The 24,048-nt window shown below is 36.6% G+C and overlaps 1 long non-coding RNA gene across 1 annotated transcript; it reads right to left on the reverse strand.

Annotated features, from left to right (window-relative positions):
* Positions 1 to 236: 236 nt before the first annotated feature.
* Positions 237 to 23,647, reverse strand: LOC116559722. Its single transcript, XR_004272583.1, has 4 exons — positions 23,638 to 23,647; positions 12,314 to 12,318; positions 1,010 to 1,017; positions 237 to 315 (listed from the first exon to the last, which is right to left on the reverse strand). It is a non-coding gene; the product is annotated as an uncharacterized LOC116559722 (long non-coding RNA).
* Between the last annotated feature and the right edge of the window lie 401 nt (positions 23,648 to 24,048).

Genomic DNA, 24,048 nt, shown 5'->3' on the forward strand with positions numbered 1-24,048 from the left:
TTGTGATTCATGGGAATAGGTCAAAATATCAATGTTAACAGATTTGAAGAAGTTGATTTCAGTACTCATGGATGACTCTGAGGGACTCATTAAGTGGAGGAAGGAACTGAAGATGTAGTTAAAACAGCAAGAGAAATAGAAATTAGAAGTGGAGCCTAATTATGTGACTGAATCACTAAAATGATGACACTTGAAAAGATGAGAAATTGCTTCTGATGAGCAAAGAAAGTGATTTCTTGAGATGGAATCTACTCCTGGTGAAGATGCTATGACCATGATTGAAATGACCACAAAGGATTTAGAACATTACATAAACTTAATGATAAAGCAATAGCAGAGTTTGAGAGGATTGACTCCAATTTTGAAAAACATCCTACCGTAGGTAAAATGCTCTCAGACAGCAATGAATGCTATAGAAAAATCTTTCATGAAAGGAACAGTCCATTGATACAACAAATTTCATTGTTGTCTTAAAGTCATTGCCACTGTCACCCCAACCTTCAGCAGCTACAGCCCCGATCAGTTAGCAGCTATCAACAGTGAGGCCAGACCCTCCATCAGGAAAAAGTTTATGATGCTCTGAAGGCCCACATGATCATTAGTATTTTTTAGCAATAAAGTATTTCTTTAAATAAGGTATGTACGTGTTTAGACATTTAATAGGCTACAGCATAGGTCAAAATCACTGTTTCATGCCCTGGGAAAACAAAAAACTGAGTGACTCATTTTATTGCAATATTCACTTTATTGTGGTGGACTAGAACCTAACCCACAATATTTCTAAGGCATGCCTTAATGGCTTTCTTTTGGTTCATATTGACTTAATATAATTTTTTTTCTATTTTTTATCTTTAGCTTTTCTTTGTCCTATTATTTAAAGTATGATTCATGCAGACAGCATGCTGTTAGATCTTGTATTTTTAATCCAGTAGTCTGGTAATTGAATTCAACTTATTGATATTTACTATTATAATTTACTATTATATGGTATTTAACATTATAGTAGGACTTGACTTCCTTTGGCCATTTAACTTAATATTTTCCATTTCTCTCACTTTCATTTCGTTTTGCTTCCCCTGCCTATAAGGCCTTCCAAGGCAAAGATTTTTTTCTCCTTTTTTTATTTGAAAGATATACATTCTTGGTTTTTCTTTTCTTTTTATGGTTAAATACAAATTAAATTATAAGAAACATTGAGAACACAAAGACTGCTACTTACATTCATTTCTCTATATGAGTATTTCAAACATTCAATTATAATGTCCCTCAAACAAGAAAAGCAATCTAGCATAATTTTTACCCTCCTCTGGGTTTCCCTTACCTTCCTCATTAAAAATTTTAGCTGTGAATTATTATGAATATGCCATTGAGTTGACCCTTTTTTAAGACAATAAGACACCATTACCATACTTCCTGTATATTTCATAGCATATTTATGGTATGCTGTCTTAACTAGTGTTTTCAAGTGTTGTTTTTGTATGGTAAACCTTCTGATGTTTTATGCACCTAAAAATATCTTCATTGTGACTACATCCAAATGTTAGGTTAGCAGGTTCAAGGTTCCCATCAATTCAAGGTTCCCATCAATTTTCCTTCTAAACTTTGAAATTATTACTTATCTTTAGAACTGCATTTCAATTGAAAAACCTGATGTTCACATGACACCTATTGATGTAGAGTTCATCTACTCATTCTTTCTTTCTGTCTGTGACTTTTTGAATGTTCTCTTTGCAATGCCCTTAATGTTTTTTTATGAATTTTTTTAATGTGGGTTTTTCCTCTTTCCTATCCTGTTTGCTACACTTTATCGTTTTAATCTAGTGACCTTTCATGATGCTCACAAATGGCTTTTATTTAAACTCATTTGTTCCTGCTTCAGATTATGAATATTCTTGCATTTTGTTTGGCAAGTATTTAGTATGCTGATTTTAAAATCTAGCACTGTTTATTTTTAATTAAGTCTGAAATTCAGATTTTGATAAATTATCTTTTTTATGATATGTGTTCTCCTCAGATGCCTTGCTACATTCCCTGTGTTTACATTCTACTTGGGTTGTAAGCGGGATCACCATACATGAACCTGCCAATTGAAACTTGCATACATATGCCCAGTTGAAAGTGTCAGGAGACCTGAAATGTACCTGTGCTCCATCACCAAGCTGGTGCCCTGACACAGGGTTACATCTTCCCAGAAATCAAAATGAACTTTCCTTCACTCAAAGGAGTCATTCACTCTTCAAGCCAGGCCATATGATAATATCGTTTCTTAATTTTTGGATCCAAAATTAGTACCTGTTTCTAATTTTATGCCTAGAAGTTGTGCACCTTGTGGCAAATGCTTTTTCTAATCTGTTCATCCAGAAAGGTTATTTTTCAAATGAAATTTTGGGTAGGGTGCCCATGTACCCTGGTTAGCCTGCAACATTCTCAGTTTATACCAATTGAGCCCAGATAATTATTTTTCCCCTTTTTACTCTCAAAAGTGTCCTGGTTTTAATAATAAATTATATAGCCCTCCACTTGTATGTTCCCAGTAAGTAGCCTAGGGTATGACTTTGATTGTTAATTTGTACTCCATTAGGGGTGCTCAAAGCCAAGGCTCTATTCTCTGACTCTCTTAGTGATTTTAAGGAGAGAGGATTTGCCCGGAATGGATGACCCCCATTGTAATGATCTTGGCTTGAATTTAACTGTTTGTTACCCAACCCCAAACATTTGCAACTCTCCCGTCTGTCTTCCCTGGATATTGCTTTTCTTCAAAGGTTTTACCCCCTCAATCCTGTAACTTTCAGAATGCAGGAGAAAGTAGAAGGCAACTCTAAAGGCTCAGGCAGTCTATTTACACATGAGCCAGACTTTAATGATGCCCTGCTATAACCTGGAGACAAAACTATGTTGGACAGGCACTACTATTTTTCTTGAAGCAGCACCACTCCAGAGTTTCCCTTAACCAATCTCCTAATGGGAACTCATAGCCTAAACCTGCCTAGACATCCTTTGCCATTCCATGCCAGGTCACAATCACCTTCCTCTCCCTGGGGATTTCTGTAAGATTTAGCATTCGTTTTTCAGATGACTATCCATTCCTCCGCTTTCTCTGACATTGATAGAGTTGGACTTTGTAGAGGCAACCAACTGCCTGTATCAGTCCTCTCTCTTCTCGAAAAACCAAAACTCCTTTCTGTCCTTTACCGTCATAATACCATTGACTCAAAGAGCAAGTCCACAGCTAATAATTGCAGGGCCTGAAGCAAGAGAAAATACAGATCCCTACATATCACATATGCAAATATTGATAAGTTATAATTCTACCAGAATCTGTAAAGTTGGTTTTATCCTCTTTCCTTGAAAATATCCTTGAAAAGAACATTAAAGGGCTGGTTAAAATTTTGAAACATCAAAATTTTATATATAATACAATATCAAACACAAGAGCTGGTCATCACCAATAGCCTCCCAACCAGAGTAAGCTACATAATTTATAGGGCCCAGTATAAAATAAAAATGCAAGGCCACTGTTAAGAAAGTAGAAGCAAAATATGATTAAATGTACTAAAATATGAAGGTTTTCCTTATCAACTTGTTCTACATTTTTGTATTTGCCATTTGAATGAAGATAAATTAAAATTTTAAATGTTTAGCATGAATTTTATATCCTCATATTACACAATGCCAATTTAAATGCAAATATTTTTATATCATAAAATGTTTACATTGAACCTTTTTATATTGTGCAATGCCAGCTTTATATGCAAATACGGGTACATTTAACTCATATGCAGAGTGACCTAAGTGATAAGATTTGTATTGCACAGCCCATATATCCATACATATTTCATTGTTAGCACAATAGTGAAAACACTACACAAAATTAATTCAACTCCTTTTCACTTCCCTTTTTTGTGTGTGCATGTCTACAAAAATGTCTGCTTTTGGCTTACTTATAAGTAAGGAAATACTAAAAGGAGAAGGAACTATGAATTGTCCTACCTTTCTCATTCCTTCTATGTCATCATTTTCGGTATAAATGATTGGCTAATAAAGAGAAGTAACATGCATAATAAAGAATGTGCTAGCATTCTTTGATAATTTGTGTTTTTTAGACTGCAATTGCCACTCTCTCCACATTTAAAGCAAGTTCTGGTTCAAATGAAAAGCTTGGCCTCACAGGGCTGTTAGCAATCCTACTTAGACATAGACCTAACATGTATACTTGTATTGCTTTGAGACTCACTGAAGTCCTATTTACTGTGGGTCTTCTAGATTCCGTGCCAGTTGGGGCACTGTGATGGTGTAGGCAAATATGGTGGTAGATGTCCACATGGCATGTACTTCCTCTATTCATGTGCATGCTTAGTTTCCTTACTAGATTTGACAGTGTGAATAATAAGTTTAAGGATGAAATTATTAAGAATATCAAGATAGCAATAACAGAGCACTATTTGCACTGAGTCCTTCTCTGTGTGGATGCCTGTATGATTACACAGGTTACATACCAGTGAAGCCAGCAGTAGGCCAACCCCACTCCTCTTCCCAACCCTGGCTCCATACTGAACACTATCAAGAATATTTCAGCTCACACATCCAGGCTATGTTTCCTTCCCCACGTACAGCTCTGTGTTGACTAACTATCCTCAGGAGGACAGTTAGGGAAGAGGCCTATGCAGCTACTCAAAGCAGACTTGAAGATTTTGGCAGGAAGTTTCAGGGTCGCAAGCTACCTAGATCATGGTTTCGATACATAGGATCTGGTCCATGTAACCAAGTAACCAAGGCCAGACCAGAGTGGGACCCTCTGGGACTCCATTTGTCTGGGTCTTAGGTAACTCCAATCAGTCAGTCAATGCCATCAATGTTTTTCCAATTCTCATCATAACTCACTTTTTAATTTAGCATTTTATATGTTGTAACTCATTTAAAATTTTCGCTATATTAGTACCATTTCCCTTTTGTTACATGGATGTCTTTTCACCTTTTGTACATGTCCTTTCTTAAATCAGTTTTATTGGAGGGATACTTGAGCAGCCACAGAAGTGTCTGTAGACACCTCTTTGGTTTCTCCCATACTTATGTTATTAATGATGGTATTGTGAGAATTTCATTTTCTGATATTACTTTGAATTGACACAGCTAAGCGAGACATCTAGAATTAGAAAACTGCAAAACTTTATAGTCTTATGAGATCTACGCTCAATTAGTTACTAAGAGGCTTGTCCTATGGATAACAGGTAATGGTGGCATAGTGAAGGTTAGGTCCCAGACCTCCCACCTCCCAGTCTAATGCCCTGTACTTATTAATGCTTTTTCAAAGCAGAATTAGCCAGCGATATCTTGACTTTTTGATATCTGGGTTATGAGGCTAGCTCACATTACTGATGAAATCCAGTTCTGGACATGAGGGTCCAAGAGATCAATCAGACCCAGTATTAATAATCTGACAGGTATCTGAAAATATGTGCAATGTATTCCTGTAGAAGTCATTGCTAATCAAAGTCCTCTTTCTCCTAGAGCTTTATACTTCTTTTTTCCATTAACAATGAAAATTGGGGCTGGGTGTGGTGGCTCACACCTGTAATCCCAACACTTTGGGAGATCAAAGCAGGCAGATCACCTGAGGTCAGGAGTTTGAGACCAGCCTGGCCAACACGGAGAAAACCCTGTCTCTGCTAAAAATACAAAAATTAGTCAGGCATGGTGCCGCACCTGTAGTCCCAGCTACTTAGGAGACTGAGGCAGGAGAATTGCTTGAACCCAGGAGGTGGAGTTTCTTTGCATTGCATCACTGCATTCTTGCCTGGGCAACATAGCAAGACTCCATCTCAAAAAAAAAAAAAAAAAGAAAATTGGCACAAACCATGAAACCTGTAACGATCCCACCTATAAAACTTAGAAATTGAAAATATTATACAGCCCAGAATACATATTTAATATTAAACTAAAACCAGTGACAGCATAGTTAACTTTTGTCTAACATTTTGTAAACAACTATTTCAAAACAAGCTTTGGTCAAAGCCCTTGTATCAATCAACAATTGCTATTAGGTTGGTGCAAAAGCAATTGCAGTTTTTGCCATTAAAAGTAATATAATAATGCTGTATAATAAGCAATCAGAAAATGATTGGTTTACACAACAGACTTGCATGGATTAACAGAACAGAAGATTCTGCTGTGTTTGTACTACAGACCTTCAGGTTCAGGTCTGCAACAGGTGTGTTTTATGTCTTTGTACCAGCAAGTAAGCCCAAGTTAGTTCTTCTCAGAGTGATGTCAAGAAAGCAAGTAGAGGCTGGGCATGGGGGCTCATGCCTATAATCCAAGCACTTTGGGAGGCCAAGGCAGGAGGATCCCTTGAGGACAGGACTTTGAGACTAGCCTGGGTAACACAGTGAGACCCTGTTGAGAAAAAACAAAGAATACAAGTAGATGGGTGAGACCTCTTAAGACTTAGATTTAGAACTGGCACACTGTCATGTCTGTCTATGTGCCATTAGGCAGACCAGGTCAAATAACTAAGCCCAAATTCAAAGATTGGGGAAAGCCAACCCATCCATAATGAAACCATGGTAAAGGTGTAGATGCAGAAAGGATGTAAAATTTGTAGATGCCCTCTCAAACTACTACTGGCCAAATGCCTATAAGAAGCAATAAGAAGAAAGAACTTTGGAGCCATACTTAGAGATATTAATTCTACCATGCTAAAATATATTCGCTTAGTTCACCTAAGCCTTTTAAAGAATCTCTGCTGCTTGTATAATTAATTGCTGTGTGTGAACATTTCTGTTTTCAAGGAATCTAATGATTCCATCATTTTTTAGGAGAGATGAGTCTTTGATTGTACTTGATTCCACTGTTGTCTTTCCTGCAATATGAGTACCACCCAGAGAATCCAGAACAGATGTCCCTTTGCCATTTAGTATTATACTCATGGTATTTTAGTAAGACTTGTCATCAACTATTCTGGAAACCAATTTTAAAAGCATGGTTAGGGCTGGGTACAGTGGCTCACACCTATAATGCTGGCACTTTGGGAGGCTGAGAAGGGTAGAGAATTTGAGTTCAGGAGTTCAAGACCAGCCTGGCCAACATGGTGAAACACCATCTCTACTAAAAATACAAAAATTACCCAGGCAGTAGTGATGTGCACCTATAATCCCAGCTACTCGGGAGACTGAGACAGGAAAATCACTTGAGACTGGGAGGCAGAGGTTGCAGTGAGCCAAGATCATGCCACTGCACTCCAGTCTGGGTAACAGAATGAGACCCTGTCTCAGAAAAAAAAAAGAAAAAAAAAAACTTGGCTGAATGGCATCTAAATTTCAAGTCTTTGCTTTGGAAACCCTGACAACTTTAATTTTTTAAGCTAAAGTTAAAAACACCACCAAGAAACAGAAATCACTAACAGTATTATTTATATTATAAATAACATTACAGGATTATAAATTATAAAATGGGGGTAGGGACAAGAAATATTTGGCCCCAAGGAAATACTAATTATATTAATATCTGCCATCTTTGTAAAAGGCAGATATTTTTCCTTTATTTTCCTTTTTAGGATTCTTCAAATGTGTCATATACATTATGCAGCCCTTACCTAATGAAGTTTTTTTTTTTTTTTTTTTTTTTTTGAGACAGAGTTTCGCTCTTGTTACCCAGGCTGGAGTGCAATGGCGCGATCTCGGCTCACCGCAACCTCCGCCTCCTGGGTTCAGGCAATTCTCCTGCTTCAGCCTCCTGAGCAGCTGGGACTACAGGCACGCGCCACCATGCCCAGCTAATTTTTTGTAGTTTTAGTAGAGACGGAGTTTCACCATGTTGACCAGGATGGTCTCGATCTCTTGACCTCGTGATCCACCCGCCTCGGCCTCCCAAAGTGCTGGGATTACAGGCTTGAGCCACCGCGCCCGGCCCCTAATGAAGTTTTTAAAAGCATTCTACAATAGAAAGTTCCCAGATACATTTTTTGAAGAAGATTTAGTGGAAGGTGGAAAGGGAAGCAGCTACTTTGAAAATATTATTAAACAAAACTAAAACTGCAACTTTGTTTCATTTGAAAAATAGACATTGCATTCCCTCATGTTTTCATTGTATGTCTAAAACACTATATATATATTGGATTTCATCAGACAGATGTGAGATTCTGGGTCAATTTGAAATTTGGTTAATCATTCATTTTTGATAGCTACTTTAAAATATTGTTTATATTAAGTTAAATGAAATCAATGAAATATGTACCAAGCCCTTTATGCAGTAAGGTTTCTAGTACAGGCCAGGTCAATTACCCCTCTGATACCTGCAATTGGCATTTTAAATGATCGGGAAAAAATAGCTGTTAGTGATATTTTTTTCAAAGCCAGCTTGGTGACAAGCCATGTCATGGTCTCTGTAGAAAAGTGTTTCAGGAGAAATTAGATTAATTTTTTAAGGCTCTTTACCCTTGGGTTTACTGTAAGAATTCATCACCTTAACATACCATGTTTATTAAGCAACTCCATGTTTTATATATGATGCATATAAAAACTGGTTGTGTGAGGGGTTTATATTTGGCCATATCCAAGGCTGAATGAGACAATCAGGGTGACAGAATGTTAACATATTAAATGTATTAGTAAATAAGGCTTTAATTTTAACAGTAGGAAAGATTTGCTTCTATGCCATATACTCAAAAACCAAATATTAATCACATCTTCCAAATTTTCCATGATTAATATCTAATGGTCATATTTTCTATCCATTGGGAAGTTTTTGTTCCCTTAACTATTATGTAGCTATTTAATTATGAATTCTTCACAATTACAAAGTGATGTTTAGTTATTTGACACACTGGTGATTAAATTTAAAATTTAAGGAAAAAAGGCCCTCCTAAGAATTGCATTATGTAGAACAAGTCTGGCATTGGCCAAATGGTTTGACAAAGTAAGCCTTTCTGTCTCATTGATAGAAAGTAAAGGACCCCTCAGCTACCTCCATACTTAAAACACTGTGGTGCAGAAGAAAATATAAATTCCCACCCTTGTTGCTTTCTAATTTTAGTTTGCCAAATGATGAGTCATTTGTTACTTTTCAAGAAATTATTTCCCCAAAAAGAGTTTGCCTTATTTATTTTTACACAATTAAAACAAGGAAAGGAAGAAAACTCATGGATAGTGAAATGCAATTAGAAAGAACTATGTGAAATTAGAGATGGATTATATCCTTGCAGAATATGTAAGAAAAAAATGCATGTGTATTCCACATATGCTATGACAGAGTGTTAGTTTATTATTTGTTGTGTTAAACAGGTAGACATACAGAGTGGGAATTGTGATGATTTTTCTGTGGTTTAGAGACATGGAGATGAAAGGAAGACAGCTATCCATCCTTCCATTCATTGAGTAAAATTTGAATGAGCACATACTATATGTTGAGCATGAACAGATAAGACAGGAGAAAGCTACAACCTCAGTAACATTAGCAAACTGACATCCTCTTTCAGCTGCCTAAACAGTGCAAACAGCTGTTAGACTGAAAAGTTATGTTTATGTTCCTAATAGAAAAGAAGTGGAAGACTCTGCCTTACCCCTAAGGCTCCCCAAAGGCTCAAGAGTTGAAATTTGCTGTTTACTACATAAAGTAAAAATAACAGTATTTGCATCCTGTTTCCACTGGGGTATTAAAACACAATGGCTCTTAGCTCTTGCTTGGGCTCTGCCTTTCAGCCATTTATAATACTGAGTATTACTACCTTGGAATGACAAGGCTACAGAACAGGGAGACAATGTTAGAGTTAATACATTAAAGCAAAATTCTAATTCTGCATAACTAGCATGCATTTACTTCATTAACTAGCAGTTACATTTCCCACGCCTTCAATTAACACTGGTTTCATTTTAAATGCTATCAGTTAAGACAAGATGTGATAAGAAAACATCATTGCCAAGAAAGCATTCCTCAAACACTGGCTGATTTATCTCTTTGGCAATTCATTAAAATGCAAAATATATTGAAATTGATTTTCAGCACTTTCAGGCAGGAATGTTTGTAATAATGTTAATTTGCAAATTTCCTTTTTTTTAAAGTCTCTGTGCTGTAGTCGCCATGTTTAGCTGGAGGCTATTTTTATTGTGCAGGCAGAAAATGAACAGCGAGCATTTATTTCTCATATCCTTCTGAGAAACCTGAGGTGCATGAAGATATTTGTGCTGTAACAGGCATAGTCAATCTCCTTCACTCGCTTTCGTGGCTATATATCACCAGCAAACTCCCAGCTAGTCCTGCTGTAGCAATTAACCTGCCAGAACTCTCTCCTGTCAGGCTTCGTAATAATAAACTCCTCCCCCCACCACCCCTGAGAGAGTCAGAGCCATCGATTCTGGCTCTGCAACTTCCATAGAGGTTGAATTATTCAGAATCAGCATGATTAAGAAGATGACATGGGTATTAGTTTAAAAGACATACTTTTTTTCTCTCTCCCCTGACTGAGGTTTAAACCTATTAAGGTTTAAAGCAGTGGAGGCAACTGATCTTTCCCTCTTTAGTGCACCAGTCCTAAAATAGGAATTCTTGAAAGGCTATTTACAATACCTTGTCAATTTCCAAGTTTATGATTAAAAAGTATAAATACCAGGAGGGAAGTGTCAGAGTCAAAATGTACAGCTCGTGTAAATCTAGGAACTGGCTAAAAATAATATTTTCACCCCAAAGAGACAAAAGGAGCGGATTTGTTTCAAGGAATTAGTCATGTTTCAATTGTTATTCTTACAAGCAATGAAAACTCCTCATGTTTGTGGTTTTGGGGTCAGTTTCAAGTGGACCAAACTGTGATTAATTATAAATTTAAAATCCGGATACACACTCTGTCAGATAACAAGTCATTAGACTCTAGAAATAGCATATCCCTAACAATAAACCTTGTTTTTATGAGGATGGCAGTATTATAAATGTCATAATGGATTGCAAATGAACCAGCTGTTTATATTCTACTGTAGTACATGAATGGGAGATGAGCATGCCAGGAAATAAAAGGAGATTGGGGAAAATTTACTGGTACCAAGTCACAGAAAAAAGCCCAAGGAACTCAATTTTTACGCATTCCCATCCAATTTACCCTTGCTGACTTTTGGGGGGAAATGTAGCTTTTGAAACCAATTGTATTATTTCACTTTAAGATGGCTTTTAGTATATTCAATAGACCCATCAGAGTTGTATGTTCTTTTTCAGTCTCAAGCTGCCCTCACCATATGAGATTGGTTACCGTCTAAGGACTTTCAGAGAAGGATTTGAATGAAATTTCAAAGGCCAGACAGAGCAGCTTTCAAAACACCACAAGCTTAGGAAAGTAGGGTTAGTGGCCCAGGAGGGGTGAGAAACTGGTTTTCTGTTTTTCATTTCACTTCAAGCTAAAGCACCTTTTGACCCCACCAGGCGAAACAGAAGCAGCATGGCATTTCTAATTGAAAGACCCCACCCATCCAAGCTCTGTAAAATGGCAATTATCAGTAACTATATTATTGTCAAAATCTTCCACATTAGCCCATGGAAACTGGTGATTCCTTTGAGAACAGAAACACTTTGCTCTTCTATGTATGATCAAATCTAGGTCCACCCATGAGATTTCAGCAAATAGCCAGTCTGCTCACATGTGCTTGTTAGCAGATGGCCATTTTCTGCATATCAGGTATGAATCATAGATCTTTGTTATGCAAAGATCTTATTTCAAGTTTCACTTCCTCTTTTATCAGCCAGAACTAGAACCCAGCAAAGGGATGCAACGGAGGGGTACAATTTAACATTACAAATTAGGAGTGTTGCTTTATGGGGCATTACAGTTACTCTATTTAAAAATCCAATCCACAAGATAACATTACCACTTTGTTATGTTTGTATTTTCAGATAAGTCACCTTACCCCTGGCTGCAGGTTTCTTATCTCTCTAATATTCATGGAGTGGTAGCTTTTAATTAAACAATCCACAACTCTATGTAACTCAAAGTGTATATTTTACTGCTGCGGGAACCAATAGTCAAGAAAAATTCCATATTTTAAATTTATTTTTAATGCCTGGATAGTTTTATTATCAGTGATGTCATGAACAGTGTTGTCCTACAAAAATGACTAAGTGTTGTGTTTCAAGAGACATGCAGATCACATCAGAGATCCCAAAAGTTCATGCGACTCTTGATTTTCATAGATGGAATATTCACAGATTTGACTTTGCCAGAAACTCCTAGAGGTCGGTAATATGTAATAATTTATCATTTTCCCCAGGTATAATTTTATTCACATGCATGGCAGATCTAGAATGTGGAGGTGAGTCACTAAACTACTGATTTCTCCACATGAACTGTTTTCTTCAAATATAAAATGCCTTGACTTCTGTGACATCTTAGACTCCTGTTTTTATCCAAAGATCACATTTTCTCAGTCTTCTTTTCAATTTCATCACCTAAATGTTGAGGTCCAAACCTCCTTTTCAGTCTTCACACTCTCTTTAGGTCATCTCTGATGCCTAGGACTTCGAGTTCTATATATACGTTGATGAGTCACTAGTACAAATTACCCACCCATATCTCGCTCCTGAAATTCAGAGGCATATACTCAGCTGCCTCTTGCACACTGGGTATCCCACTGGCACTTCAATTCAACATATGCAAAATAGAATTCATAATAATAATAGTAATAATGCAGATAATATTTAATGGGCATTTAATGTTTATACTCAAAATCTTTACCAAAACTCTAACATGTAGCAGGCTGTCATATTCCCCATTTTACAAGTGAGGAAACTAGAGCTTAAAGAAATTAGTTGTCAAAAGTCAAATGTTCACAAAGAATTATGATTTGGACCTAAGTACACTGCCGAGAGTCTAGGTTGTTAATCACCACTCCCATGCTGCCTAGCCTTAGTTTCATCTTTCACTTAATTCTTCCTAGTGGTGTTTCCTATTTGGATGGTGCAGTTGCTTCAGGGGGCCTTCCCTGATCCTACAGAGTGAGTTGGGTTTCCAGGACTAAAGTTCTACAATTAGTTTTTTAAATTAGTGCTTTTTTTTTTACCCTAGAGAATCTGTAATCACGTATTTGACTTTTAATCCTCTCAATTGCCTGGGAAATACACTGGACAGATACTAGCTCCATTTGAAACTGAGAAAACAAAGCAAAATAAATTGGTAAGGAAGGCAATAGTTCAAAAAGATGGAACAGCAATTGCACAAGCCCTAGTGGGGAAAACAAAATAAAAGTAGCATTCTCAAGTAACAGAATAATTTAGTTTTTAAGTTAGAGCACAAAGAATGAAAGTGAGGAGAGACAAGAGGCAAGAGAGGCAGAGGGGTGCTAGATCACAGAGGCTTTTAAAGGCCATGTTAGAAACCTGAATATGTATTCTAAGAACAAAACAAAAAACACTTAAGCAATGGGATATGAAAACTCAAAGGTCATTTATTTCATTCTCAGTTGTTGATGGGCAAAACTGATCTGAAAGAGGTTCAAAATTTTGTTCAGGGCATGGAGGATGCTGATGAAAAAGGCAGAAGAAAAATGATAAATTGTGGTGTTTTTACTTATGCATTAAAGGGCCAAGTAGTCCAGGGAACCCTGTGTAAGATATTAAGAGAACAGGTATCATAATAATAATGCGTGTGTGTGTGTGTGTGTGTGTGTGTGTGTGTGTGTGTGTGTGTGTATTTCTCTCTCTCTCTCTCTCTCTCTCTCTCCATATATATATATATATATATATCTTGCTTCTCCTTCAGCTTGAGAAGCAAGAGAGTTTGGGCTTATCAAAGGCATGCCAACCAGTGATAGACATACAGCATGCAGTGAGCGTTCATCTATGTGCTATATACATATATATATATATGATATTTTTAAAGCAGTTTCAGGTTCACAGAAAAATTGAGTAGAAAGTGCAGAGTTTTCATATAGCCCCAGCCTGCACCCCATTACTCTACCTCAAACAGCCCCAACCATCCACATCTAGTACCAGACTGAAACATTTGTTACAATTGATGAACCTACATAGACACATCAGTATTACCCAAAGTCCATAGTTTACATTAAGGTTCACTCTTGGTGATGTATATTCTATGGGTTTTGGCAACTGTATGATACCACGTATCTATCATACCAAGTTGTTTCACTACCCTAAAAATCCTCTCTGCGTATTTGTCCATCCCTTCTTACTAACCCTGAACAACTACTGATGTTTTTACTCTAACCACAGTTTTGCTTTTTCCAGAGTGTCATGTAGTTGAAATCATATAGTATATATCTTATTCAGATTAGCTTTTTTTCACTTAGTGATGTGCATTTGTTTCTTCCATGTTGTTTCATGGCTTGATAACTCATTTCTTTTTAGTATTGAATAATATTCCATTCTATGAATGTACCACAGTTTATCCAGTTATCAGTTGAAGGACATCTTGGTTCCTTCCAAGTTGTGGCAATTATAAATAAGGTTGCTATAAACATACATGTGTAAGTTTCATGTGTATATAAGTTTTCAGCTCCTTTGGATAAGCACCAAAGAGTACAATTGCTGAATCCTATGGTAAAAGTATGTTTAGTTTTGTAGGAAAAGCTGCTATGTCACCAAAAGCTGCTATAACATTTTGTATTCCCATCCACAATGAATTCCTGTTTCTATTGTTCCACATCCTCATCATCATTTGATTTTGTCAATATCATGGGTTTCAGCCATTTTCATTGATACATAGAAGTATCTATTGTTTTAATTTCCAATTCCCCAATAACAAATGATGGTGAGCATCTTTCCATTTAGTTGTCGTCTGCATATCTTCTGCAGTGAGATGTCTGTTCAGGACTTTTGCACATTTTTAATTGAGTTGTTCATTTTTTTATTGTTGAGTCTTAAAGAGTTCTTTGTGTGTTTTTGATAACAATCTGTTATCACATATGGCTTTTGTAAAACTGAGATGTCAGCACAGCTGTATTCCTATCTGAAGATTTTAAGGAATAATTCATCTCTTTGATATTTCCCAGCCACTAGTCTGTACTCCTTGGCTTATGGCCCCTTCCTGCCCCTTCAAAGCCAGGAGTGTATATTCAGTCCTTAAGTAGTATACTTCTGAATTTGTACCTGTCATCACATTTTTCTTTAACTCTCTCTCTCTTGCTATCTCCCTCTTCCACTTTTAAGGATCCTTCTGATTACATTGGGCCCACCCAGATAAGCCAGGATAATCTCTCTTTTTTATAGTTAGCTATTAGCATGCTTAATTCTACTTTTGCCATGCAACTTAACATATTTGCAGGTTCTGGGAATTAGGAGACGGGCACTTGCGGGGAGGCATTATTCTGCCTGTCACAGTGCTCTGTAAGTATTTGCTATTTATTAGTAGGAGTGGTAACTTAAAAACAATATAAAGTCATTACTTATAAAATGATTAATACTGAGTTAATAAAGTCTCCCTAGTATTTTACAGCTGTCTTGTTTCCACTCAATTCAAAGTAACAGTTATTTTTTTCTTTCTTAGCAACTTAAATGTATGAATCTGTTTAAAGTATTTAATTGAGCTTTCATAGAAACAAAAACTCTTGTGTTTTCACACTCACCTGGGGCCACGAATTTATATAATATTTAATTAAATTGCATAATGATAGTGATAATTATACCTGGGATAAATGCATGGGGAGAAATACAACTGACTGTTGGTAAACATAGAACTCAGCTGGAGAGTTTGGGCTCATCAGAGGAATGCCAACCAGTGACAGATACACAGCATGCAGTGAACATTCATCTATGTGCTGTGCAGAGGGAATGAAGATTGTCCATTAATCTAGTAAACCAGTTAAGTGGAAGATTTTAAAGAAAGCTTCTGCTCTGCTTCAAACAATAGAACACGGGCTCTGCAGGCAGACATCAGTTCTAATTCTTTCTTGCTCATATCTCATAAGTTAGGTTACTTTGAGCAAATTAATTAATGCCTAAGATGTTCTGTTCCCTACTCCTGTAAAATGAGGGTTAAAATAATATCTACTTCATAGTGTAGTGGCAAGTTCAGTACTAACATCGTTCTTGCAAGTTAAGATGTTCATTGCATAGTATTCAGTATCACAAATATTTGCATACTATTTTCATTAGTTCCTTGAGTAAATTCCTACACATAAATTGCTGAATGCAAGTATATACAATTCTCTTAATTTTATATAGAGGTATTATCAAAATGATCTCCAGAAATATATACTAATTTCACTTTTTACCTACAAGGTATGACGGTGCCCATTTTCAAGTTTTAAAAAAACTTGATAGTATTTGTATCATTTAAAAATTGCTATTTGACAAAAGCAGTGTTGAGAGGGAAGTTTATAGTGCTAAATGCCTACATCAAGAGGATAGAATGTTCTCAAATTATCAACCTAACCTCACACCTAAAGGAGTAAAAACAAACAAACAAATTAGTCCTGAAGCTAGCAGAAGAAAATAACTAAAATCAGAGCAGAACTTAATGAAGCTGAGACCCTCCCAAAAATCCATACAAAGTATCAACAAAACAAAAACATGGTTATTGGAAAATTTAAGCGAGAGTGATAGACTTCTAGCTAGAATAACAATGAAAAAATGAGACAAGAACCAAATAAGCACAATCAGAACTGACAAAGGGGACATTTCAGTTGATCCCACCAAAAATATAGAAGATCTTCAGAGACTACTATGAACTTCTCTATGTGCACAAACTAAAACATCTTGAAGAAATAGATAAATTCCTGGAAACATACAAGCTCTCAGGATTGAACTAAGAAGAAACAGAAATCCTGAAAAGACTAATAATGAGAAATTGAATCAGTAATAAAAAGCTTACCCTCCAAAAAAAGCCTTGGACCAAATGGATTCACAGCCAAATTCTATATACCAGATGTACAAAGAGCTGGTACCAGTCCTACTGAAACTATTCTAAAAAATTGAAGAGGAAGGACTCTTCCCTAACTCATTCTACAAAACCAGTATCATCCTGACATCAAAATCTAGCAAAGACACAGCCAATAAAGAAAACTACAGGCCAATATCCCTCATGAACATAAACACAAAAATCCTCAATAAAGTATTACCAAACCAAATCCAGGAACTCATCAAAAACTTAATTCACCATGATCAAGTGTTCTTGAATCTTGGGATGCAAGAAGGGTTCAATGTACATGAATCAATACATATGATATAACACATAAACAGAATTTTGTAAAAACCATGTAATCATCTCAATAGATGTGGAAAAACCTTTTGATAAAATCCAGCATTGCTTTACAATAAAAACCCTCAACAAAATGAGACATCAAAGAAACATATCTCAATATATTCAAAACAATCTCTGACAAACCAGCAGACAACATCATACTAAATGGGCAAAAAATGGAAGGATTCTTCCTAAGAACTGGAACAAACAAAAGATATCCATTCTCACTATTCTTATTCAACATAGTACTAGAAGTCCTAGCCAGAACAATCAGGCAAGACAAAGAAATACAAGGCATCCAAATAGGAAAAGAGGAAGTCAAATTATTTCACCTCACTGAAAATATGATTCTATACCTAGAAAACCCTAAAGATTCTTTGAAAATCTCTCCAGGCCTGATAAGCCATTTTGGTAAGTCTTAGGATACAATATCAATGTACAAAAATTGACAGCATTTCTATATACCAATAAGGTTCAAGCTGAGAAGCAAATCAACAATACAATCACATATACAATTGCTACAAAAAAGGTAAAATACCTAGGAATAAATCTTACCAAGGAGATGAAAAATCTCTACAAGTAAAACTACAAAACACGGTTGAAAGGAATCATGGATGACACAAAGAAATGGAAAAGCCTTCCATACTCATGGACTGGAAGAATGGGTATCATTAAAATGTCTATATTGCCCAAATCAATCTACAGATTCAATGCTATTCCTATCAAATTGCTAACCTAATTCTTCACAGAATCAGGAAAACATTATTCTAACATCCACATGGAACCAAAAAGAGACCAAATAGCCAACGCAATACTAAGCAAAAAGGATAGCTGGAGGCGTCACGTTACCTGCCTTCAAACTGTACTATAAACGATACTAACTGAAACAGCATGGTATTCACACAGTAATAGACACATAGACCAACGGAACAAAATAGAAACACCTGAAATAAAGCCATACACCTACCATCAACTGCTATTCAACATAGTTGACAAAAATAAACAACGTGGAATGGATACCTTGTTCAATAAATGATACTGAGAAAACTGGCTAACCAGATGTAGAAAAATGAAACTGGACCCCTACCTCTTACAATATGTAAAAATTAACTCAAGATATCTTAAAGACTTAAGTGTAAGACTTCAAACTATAGAAATACTAAAAGAAAACCTAGAAAATACTCTTCTAGACATTGGCCTAGGCAAAAAAGTTCATTACTACATCCTCACAAGCAAATGCAGCAAAAATAAAATGACGATTGGGGTCTAACTAAACTAAAGAGCTTTTGAATAGGAAAATAAGCTATTAATAAAGTAAACAGACAACCTGTTTGCAAACTATACATCTGTCAAAGGACTACTATCCAGAATCTATAAGGAACTTTAATCAACAAGATCATGTCCTTTGGCCTCATTAAAAAGTGGGCAAATGACATGAACAGACACTTCTCAAAAGAAGGTAGGCAGCTGGCCTACAAACATGAAAAAATGCTCAACATCACTAATCATCAGATAGATGTAGATCAAAACTGTAATGAGATACCATCTCACAGCAGCTAACATAAACTATTAGTAAAAAGTTAAAAAAAAAAATAACAGGTGCTAATGAGATTGTGGAAGAAAGGGAACACTTACAGACTGTTGATGAGTATATTAGTCCATTCACATTTTTATGAATAACTATCTAAGACTGGGTAATTTATAAAGAAATGAGCTATAATTGGCTCACAGTTTTCTGCAGGCTGTACACAAAGCATGGATAGGAGGCCTCAGGAAACTTACAATCATGGTGGAAGGGAAAGGGTAAGCAATATCTTCATGTGGCTGTAGGAGAGAGAGTGAAGGGGGAAGTGCTATACACTTTTAAACAACTTGGATCTCATGAGAACTCACTCACTATCACAAGAACAGCAAGGGAAAAATCTGCCTCCATGATCCAATCACCTCCCACCAGGTCACTCCCCAAATATTGGGAATTACAATTCAACATGAGATTTGGGTGTGAATGCAGAGGCAAACCATATCAGTGGGAATGCAAATTAGTTCTGCCCCCGTGGACAGCAGTTTGGAGATTTCTCAAATAACTAAAACTAGAACTATATCAATGAACTAAAATTAGAACTACCATTCAACCCAGCAATTCTATACTATGTATATACCTAAATGAAAATAAATCATTTCACCAAAAAGACACCTGCACTTGTATGTGCATCACAGCACTATTCACAAAAGCAAAGACACAGACTCAACCTAGATGTCCATCAATGGTAGATTTAATAAAGAAAATGTGGTACGTATACACCATGGAACACTATACAACCATAAAAAAGAATGAAATAATGTCTTTGCAGCAACATGGATGTAGCTGGAGGCCATTATTCTGAGCAAATTAACACAGAAACAGAAAACAAAATACTGCATGTTTTCACTTAAAGTGGGAGCTAAACACTGGGGACACATGGTCAGATACATGCGAACAATAAACACTGGGGGTTCCAAAAGGGAGAAAGGAAAGAGGGCAAGGATTGAAAAACTACCTAATGGGTACTATGTTCACTACTTGAGAGACAGAATCATTAGAGGCCCAGACCTCAGCAACACACAATATACCCATGTAACAAGCCTGCTATGTCCCCTTTGAATCTAAAATTAAAACAAATAAATAAATAATACAATAAAAGCTGCTATTGAATTGCCTAAATAAGTAGTATCTGAAATTATTCTTTTCACTTGAATTTCTGTGATTATTGATTTTGGGAATTCTTTCATGTAAAATTATATTGGCCAATTGATACCCTCTTTTTGTGAGTTGCTTCTTAATATTCTTACCCCATTTTAATTAAGAAGTTTGAAGCTTTATAATTGATTTGTAAGATTTTGGTATATTAAGCCCTGCGTCTTATAATCCCTTAATTTTTCTGATTTATGTTTTTCTGTCTGTTCTATTTATGTGTCCTAAAGATATCCTTGAAAGACAATCCCTGAATTGCCTCTTTCCTTTGGGAGGAAAACAATTTTAAAACACCATCTGCCTGAGATTTCTTATGGCTAGTAAATTTCCCAGTGATATTATTGCATGCAATTCAGTGTTCATCAAAGAGTTCATTTGAATCTCTAATAATTATTTGACTTTTTAAGAAACCATGACTATTTTCAAAAAGTGTTTCTTCTTTATATTTTTATCATACCTTAGGTACCAAACCAACTTGCATTTGTGATCCCTGACTTGTTTTCACCAATCAATTTCCATCCTTTTTAAATTGCATATTTCAGTAGACTTGCCGTCATTTAGAAACTGTTGCCAAAGCTTATTATTATAGCATCTCTGTTTGTTAAGTAACATCAACATCCTTCCCATCACCTCCATACCTGTAATCCCCCTCCTCACAGCTCCCTTGCTGAATGAAAACCAATGACTTTTTTTGTTGGAAGCTATGAATGAATAATTCATTTAGAAAATTCATCCGTGTTGTGCATTTTCAGAAGACAGAGCGCTTCTCTTGTCAGTCACAATGGCTGGGGTAGGAATAAGTGCTGTTCTGTGTGTTCTTGGAGTGTGTGGCTGATGGCGGGCTGCTGAGATTGCCAACTGTGTTAATCCCAACCATCCTTCCTTGTCTTCGGTGACAGGAAGATTAAGAATTGGGGTCTTATTCAATTGTTGCAGTTAGACTATTTCGCTTTGTTGTTTCAAGCCTTCTTTTAAGTTACTGACAGATTCTCATCATCCCTCAAACCCTGTGAAATCCTGACCTGGTGCAGTTTACTCCTGGGGCAGCAGAGTTGAGAGGGGAGAGAGTATGGCTTTTCACATCAGAGACCCTTAGCTTTGGATGCTATAGCAGCTGTTTATTAACTTGGCAGCTTGGCCCAGCTGCATAACCTTGACCAGCCTCAACTATCTTATCTGGATATGGAAGGGATTATTACTACAAAACAGTTTGGGGTTAGGGGTGTGGGTGAATTTCATAAATAATTTTTTTATGGAAACACCCAGCACTCAGCCTGCAGGTTGGCAGGTTGCTAGTTAATGTTCCTGTCCTTTTAATTGATTCATTCTTCACCATTGTCCCCATTATCTCTGCTTTTTATTTTGTTAAACATGTGTAAAATATTTAATGAACATATATTTTTTCTGTCTAACAAATAGAACATTTAGTATTTCCCGATTTTCATGAGATAAAATCTACTCTCCCCAGCATGATCCCAGTCAGTGGTCCCCTTCCTTCCTACCCACCCAATGCCCCAGTGGTCCATCTACATGGAAATGTTCTTCACTTTTCCCAAGTCATTTAAGTTCAGTTTCGAGGCCTGGCAACTTCTGCCCCCATACATATCTAATCAATAAGAACTCCTGGATATGATAGCTCAATAAAATCACCTTATTAAATGGATTTTGTTAAGAAGGCAAAACCCTGGAACCCACCTAGACCCACTAGAGGCAGGATGCTGGAATCTCCATTAAAATACCTCCTCAGTCAATTGTCTTGTCGCCTGCCTAGCAAGATGTTGTGGGTGCATGGTTGGGAATCATGTCTTAGAATCTAGGCATTTGGCCAGGGACAGGATAATTATCTGACCATGGCTCCACCTCCCAATTGTACTGTGATCTATAAGGGGCATGCATGTACTCTAATGTCTCATTGTTTGGCTTATAGAAAATGTCTCAAGAAAATTTTTGGTGAATGAATGGATGAGTAAATGAATAAATGAAATACTGAACATTTTAAAAACAGTATAGTAGAAATCTAAAAATGCTAAAATCATGGTGACAGACATGGTGACATGGTGACAGAAAGAGCAGAAAATGCCTGCTGCACATATTTTAGATCAGACATCCATGAAACCAGTCTTTAAAACATTCTGATCAATGCTAGGTACATTTTCTTACTGCTTACATCTGCTCCCCACCTCCTTCATCCCTGGTCGCTTTCTCCAACTTTTGCCCTTTTCCTTCTGTCTTCTGAAGGAAGTAGAATTAAGAGGGATGATTTGGAGAATCTCTCCAAAGGCTGGTAGCCTCAGCTGTGTTAAAGGAAACTTGGTCTGTTTTACTTGCTGGGTCTATAAAACATCCTCACAGATGTTAACATCCTCACTGATGTTAACTAATCTTAGTTCTGTTAACTATCTCCTTCCTGGCTCAGTGGTGGAGGCTCTTTTCTGTATTTTGTCTTGGAATTTACACTGCTTTTCTCCCCTAGGGGGCATGTGTTGTTTTAACTGGTACTGGCTAAAACTAATAGGCAGCAAGCCACATATCATAAAAATCTTAAGGGATTTTTCTCCTCCAGTTTTTACGTGGTGCCCATTGAGTTTTCAGGAAGCGTCTCATCACTTTTCCTGTCTTCCTCAGGAGAAAAATCTAGGGTCTTAGAATAGAATGTATCATCTGATCAGCGTTTACATGCTAACATTGGATATAATTATGAATAGGGTCTGTATATAAGAGGCCCTATGCCCTTGCTCAGAAAAACTCAAAACTGATGTCAATATTTTCTCAGAGAAGAAATAACCTAGAAACTCATATGTGAACAAGACTGTCTTCTTTTAACTTGTGCCTTAAAACAAAAAATTAGACTAAGACTAAAAAGGGAATGCTATTTGAGATGAGCTATTGGTCATAATTTCCGCCTAAGGAAGTGTGAGCATGTGTATGTCTGATTGATATCTGTCACTACAGAGTGATGATGGAGAAGCCCATATTTTAATTAGGAGATGCATATGGATGGTTTGATTTTCTTTTGAGTTACTAAGAGTGATAGCAACAATGATAACTACCATTAATAGACTACTCATTGTCACACTTTTATCCAATATCTTATCTAATCAGCAAAACAACTTGTAAAATAGGAACTATTATTTTTATTTCACAAAAGAGAGCTGTATGTTAAAGCTGATGCTAAGGCTCTTGAGTGGTTTGACAAATGTCACATAATTAGTAAGAGGAAAAGGAGGTATTCAAATAGTCTAATTCCAAACTCTTAACTTTTACCACTGCACAATACTACCTCTGCTAGTTCAGCAAGATGGTACTTCTACAGCTTACTTTTTCCAAATTGTTGACAATGTAATGCTATCATATGCAATAAATTAATAAGAACTCCTAGATATGATTACTCAATAAAGTCACTTTTTTATTAAATGGATTTTGTTAAGGAGTCAAAACCCTGGAACCCACCTAGACCCACTAGAGGCAGGACTTTGGAATCTCGATTAAAATACCTCCTCAGTCAATTGCCTTACAGCCTGCCTAGCAAGACTTTGTGGATGCATGGTTGGGAATCATGTCTTAGAATCTAGGCATTTGGCCAGGGGCTATGTTTGTCACAAAAGGACTGGCTTAGGAGTAACTCAATAAACTGCTGTTGAGCTGAATTGTTGAACCTTCAATCTCTATAGTGATATTCCCCACATTAAAGCCCTGATGAGAACCATTTCCTTCTAATATTTTGCAAGGTGAAATCCACTCAGTGCCAGAATATAGCCCAGCCTCCAGGGTTTGGGGGAGATGTTCAGGCTGCAGCAGTGGAGTTTCTCAGCGGTTTTGCATCAAACAGAAAGACTACACTCAAGGTAGACATTTTCCTTCCTAGGAGAGTATCTGCCCCTATCATTAAAGTTTATAGGTATCTGTATATGTCATTACTGTTACCAGTTTTTCCTGGGTCCTAGGGAGAGTCCAGCTGAATGCCTGTAAAATACAGCAAGCTCCTAAGAGAAAGATGCTCTCTAAAGATATAGTATTACTATAAATTTCAACTACTTCCCCAAGCTTGAAAATGCTGTCCTGGAGAGAACAATCACTTAACAATCATTGGCTCATTTCCCGAGCTCTTAGGAAACCAGCCTAACTCCCAGGCATGGTAAATGTAAAGGAA

This window comes from Sapajus apella, unplaced genomic scaffold, assembly GCF_009761245.1.
Source record: "Sapajus apella isolate SASKATOON/1434 unplaced genomic scaffold, GSC_monkey_1.0 scaffold24, whole genome shotgun sequence".
NCBI lineage: Eukaryota > Metazoa > Chordata > Mammalia > Primates > Cebidae > Sapajus > Sapajus apella.